Source organism: Nipponia nippon, unplaced genomic scaffold, assembly GCF_047370975.1.
Source record: "Nipponia nippon isolate SJK-2023a ecotype South Korea unplaced genomic scaffold, ASM4737097v1 scaffold_3, whole genome shotgun sequence".
Taxonomy (NCBI): domain Eukaryota; kingdom Metazoa; phylum Chordata; class Aves; order Pelecaniformes; family Threskiornithidae; genus Nipponia; species Nipponia nippon.
In genome coordinates this window covers 116,540,312-116,545,311 of record NW_028262347.1, presented here as the reverse complement: position 1 = coordinate 116,545,311, position 5,000 = coordinate 116,540,312, and the positions used below count along the sequence as shown (strand labels likewise).

Here is a 5,000-nt window from a genome sequence, read left to right as displayed (position 1 = left end):
TATCATCCTCATTCAGAAACAATTAACTTCCCCCTCCAACACAGCAGTTCAAAGAAGCCTCAGCCTTTTAAATATGAATGAGTCTAACTTCAAAATATGCAACTATTAGCTGTTACAATATGCACATGCAGTAGGATTGGTTTTTTTGTATTCTCGTAGCTACCAAATTTAAGTGTGTCGTGGATGCATATGTGCAGGCACACAAGTTGCGCGTGGACTCCAAGCAGTCAGAAGTGGGGAGGGGAAAACGAGAGGATCGCATTGCTGTCAGATTGCATTATTTTATTTGAGCCACAGCCTGATACAACCCAAAAGTCCAGTTAATTCTTGCTTCAAGATAGACAACTGAGCCTTTACAGAACATACAAGAATTAGCAGAAAAACTCATTGCAAACAGACATCCAAAAAGAAAACCTTTCCCCAAAGCTCAACAATGCTGAGGAACTCAACAGACTCTTCTGCAGAAGCACGATGAAGATGTGTACGTTGTTAATTTGATTGCAGAGGGTGCATGTTAAATAGAAAAGAACTGAGTTTGTCACTGTCATCTGAATCCATTCAGTCAGTGCAACAAAGGTATATTTAACTAAAATATGAAACAGACTTGCTAACACCGCATTATTTTCTCAGGCTTACAAAGTTAAAAAAAATATTAACTGAATATAAATGACTTTGAGCATTTTTTATGACACCCACAGCCTAAGTGATCCAGATAATGTAATCTAACCATCATTAGAAACCATGAAATTACAATTCCTCCGGGATGGATATTTATCTCTCTGTTACATACAGAAAGGCGATTAATTAGTAGCTCTTTCAGTGTTTAACATTACTGTGTACTGAGGCTGATTAAAATCTAACTATAGAGCAGCTATCATAGCTAACACGTAATCTGGGGAAAGTTTAGCTGGGGCATATGAAGAAGCACCTTAAAAAGAAAACTTAAAAAAATGTACTCTTAGAAGTAGGTAGCTTCAAAGACAAAACCCAGGCTTCCTTCTAATTTCTATTACACACAGTAATCATGACAATTACTGAGATTTCAAAAACCTCAATATTAAAAACAACTAAACCCACGTCAAATATTTTTGCAAAGCGGTAAAATTCACAGAATACCCATTCGTTTTTCAGGAAGGTATACAGCGCACGGTCATGAGGTGAATCACACAACAGTGTCTTGAATGGCTTATTCTGAAATTTAAATGTGAGCATTTGCTGGGCATGTGTGTGTGTGTGTACCCTGTACTGACAGCACAGTGCGCACGCACTCTGTGGGCTAAATTCATATTTCTGGTGTAATTTCACTGTCTCGTGTGGAATGCTCCAAAGATGTGTCAATGTGTGTGCGCAGACAGTTTCCTCCAGGATCTCACAAGGGACAAGAGGACATGGATAATTTCACTTCGGGAGGAATAAACAGAGGCAACTTTAGTAGGTTTGATTTCCAGAGCATTCCTACTGTGAATGAAAATATTGGAGGAATTTCATGCAAGGGCAGCTGAAATACCAGAAAAATCCTGAATCACTAGTCGTTATTTTGAAAATAATTTCCTATTTTGGCATCACTGTACCTAAGTATGCACACTAATAGGTTTGGGCTGGTTGAGAAGAGGGAAGAAACTTTAAAAGCAAATGTGAACAGCTCAGCAAAAAGACCAAGATAACCCTGGTGTTATTTAATTTTTTGAAAATATCAGCTGAGACCACAAGTCAGTATTGGACATAGATTGTATTTTAGTGAGGACACACAGAAAGAAATTAGAAGTACTTTTAAAATGAAGTGTAAAGAAAGGGTACTTAACCACCCCCACATCCCCCCAGTTCAGGTCCTGAAGAACTGAGCCACAGATTCCTAATCCTCTCCATTGTGTCGAGTATTGTGTAGATGCTGCTCTCTTCTGGCTGTCTACACAAATTTTAATATGCAAAATGGTAATAAAAAGTGAAATAAAAGGCTGAGAAAAATCAAACATGGCCTCAGTGTGCTGAGGGTAATGGAGGCACCTCTGAGGCCTCACTTGTGGAGAGACGACCCACACCCAGCCACTTCGTAGTTCTGCTCCAACACCACACTGACTAAGAGCTCCTCCAAAATTCCCCTCCTGCCTTCCTGCGTACCTCACGCAGGATGGCCCAAGTTCATATTTGGAGGCAAGGGGAAGGCACGCTCTTATTTTTCAAGCTGGAGATGGCCAGCGCTATCTACTGCAGGCACCTGTCAGCCATACCACACAGGGCAAGGGGCACAGCTGTTAATGCTGCTGGGGCTGTGCATTTAGCCATTTCGTGCTTCATGACAACCTGAGTAGCAATAGCTCAGTTTCATATTCTTACAAAAACAAGGACAACTGAAACCCAGTGAGAAGATTAAAACAGAAAAAAACCCCAAACACTAAAAAACTTTTAAACTCTCAAGTGACCATTGCATCAGGACAAGGAGCTTTGAGTCCACCCAGCACAACTGAGCTACCCAACCAAGCAGGGGGTCACACACCCCCTGCTTCAGAGACATCAGAGGAGGAGCGAGATTCCTTTGAATAGGTTGGAGGTAGGAAATAAGGAGTCACCATGCATCCCATTGCTCCACTGTGGGATGCAACAGGGTAGGACATTACTAGGGTCCAAGGTGACCCCGAGATGGTTGACTTCTTTCCACCTTCTAGCGCCACTGCAGCTCCACACTACATACGTGTCCCTGTCAGGCACCTCTGACCACCCTCTCAGCAGATTTCCTCTGGCAGATCTAATGGCCCTGCTGGGTCATTCCTGTGCTTCAGAAGAGGTGGTACGCTTACTGCTCCATCCATCTCATCAGCCCATGTGGTAACATCATGTAACTGTTGCCTGAGAGAAGGCAGCTCTGAGGGCTGGTGGGACCTGCAGGCAGCACGAGTTCAGACTGTCCACAGGCACCTAAGTCACCAGTTTGAGCTTCAGGATAGCTCAGGCACTGCATACAAGCCAAAATATCTCATGCAAGAGAAAGAGGAAATCAACAAACACAGACTTAAACCCATGCTAATTTGTCATCCTTCCTAAGGTTTCTTCTTAAAAGATAAAATTAATCTCTAACCCAAGGGACAACATCTGGCTCTGTTCAATGTCACTGAAGCCCCACCGATCACCCAGCCGGGACACAAGGCTTGGGCTGAAGCCTTATGAAGGTGAGAGGTATTTTCCCCAGTGAGAGACCAACTGCTCTTGGTGGAAGAGGATGCGAGCTCTGCTGCCATGCGCTTGCGTGGCACTGGTTTGCTTCTGCTGCGGGAAGGGGAGGCAGCACAGTCCTCGCGGCGTCTGCGAGACTCGCAGGGATATCTGTTACAATTCATTAAGTAGCGCTCTAAGAAGTTACAATAATAACATTTCAACAGAGTTTCCAGAGGGAGTCTCAGAAACTACAGGAAAAGCCGACAAGTTTCAATCCATTTATCAAAGCACTTCAAGACAGATGAAACAGCAGAGCTGCTTAGTGAGGAATGTCTCTCTTTCTGGGTGTCCAGAGCATTTCAGTAAATAAAAAGCTCTTTAAAAATAAGTCAATACAATGGAATCCCTTTTGCCTTTTGCCAGCGCTTGTATTACACTTACACCCAAATGACCCTCCTACCTATAATACTGCAGCATTTACATACACATCAAATGGGTGCTTTTCACTTACATAATACATTTAATCCAACGATTACAGAGCACATAATACATTAAACATTACAACACTTCATGAGGTAGGTTAGCGTTAATGAAGTTGCAGTGGGTAAACTGAGGCACAGGCTAGCTTTATGACTTGCCTGTGGTCCCACAGGCAATCAGCGGAAAAGTCATTAAGACGCTCTTCAGACAAACAGCAGACACACATATGCACATACTTGTATGGGTAAAATACACTAATCCACGTTTTCAAAACCCATCCGGAGACACTCAGGTCCTGATTTTCTGAGGGCAGGAGAACAAAAGACAAATAGGAGAAGATAAAAAGAACGGAAAGCAAATATTTGCTGTTAGAAAGAATGTTCTTTTTGTATGCCAAATTGCATACACAAAACAAGAGGCATCCAAACCTGAAGCACACTTTAGATGGTGGTCTCCAATAATTTGATTTTCTGAGTAAAGATTTTTCTAGACCTGCAACAGGGGTTTTGTTAGGGTTTTGTTCAATAACGTCGGTTTATATTTAGCTTTCGTATAGCAGATAGAGAAAAAAAAAATCTTTGGTTAAGGTCTTTGAGCCAAGCATCTAGGATAAAATTTTCAAAAGCACTCAACGGTGACTTTTGAAAACAGAATTAGGCTAGTTGCTGAGACAAGCTTTGAAAGCTACCCCCTACCTACTTTAGCATTTTAACTGAGAGATGATTTCCTTCGTTATGGTACCGTTCCTTGTTTTAGTCTCCCCATCTCATGGCCTTCACCAGTATCACTAAGCCAAGGTGGATTTAAAACTGGGAAAACAAGCAGGAGACCGGGCAATGCGGGAACTTGTGGTCATGACCTCCCTGGCATGTCTGCCACCTGCGTGGTGTAGCTGGACACAGGGATGCTCCCTGGGTGGCTCCCACTTTCCAGCCAGCCTTTGTTCTCTTTGTGGGAGCACTGGCTAATAGAGGTGTACACCCTCCGCCTGATGGTTAGGTGAGGCTATAATTACCTCAGTAATAAAGGTCTAATTCTTCCCTGCTCTGCACCTCCTCGGCTGGTCAGGAATACTTGTCTAAAGTGGGTGCAAAATGCTACCAGATCAGAAAGATGACATTTTACATCAATGGAAATGACCAGGTGTAAGGAACAAAGACCTACATAACAATGCTCTCAACTCTGTTGTCCTTTAATTAAGTAGTTCCTCGGGCAATGACACTAATGAGGCCTTGTTTCCTCAGGGTTGGATTCTCTAGTATATAAATGGGATGTGAGCTTTTCCTGGGGAGAGAGGCATTTATAATTTCTCCCTCCCAGGTAGTGTCCAATTTGGGTGGATGTCACGCTGTAGCCTTTCTCTTGGTAGG

At 42.8% G+C, this 5,000-nt stretch overlaps 1 protein-coding gene across 4 annotated transcripts in view; it reads right to left on the bottom strand.

Annotated features, from left to right (window-relative positions):
• Positions 1-267: 267 nt before the first annotated feature.
• The window catches only part of VTI1A (vesicle transport through interaction with t-SNAREs 1A), a 284,394-nt gene continuing 279,661 nt past the window's right edge, over positions 268-5,000 (bottom strand). For all 4 annotated transcript variants that reach the window (XM_087768271.1, XM_009476050.2, XM_087768272.1 and 1 more), the window contains one exon: positions 268-5,000. This exon is cut by the window's right edge and continues 6,797 nt beyond it. The gene's annotated coding sequence lies outside the window, so the exon portion shown is untranslated.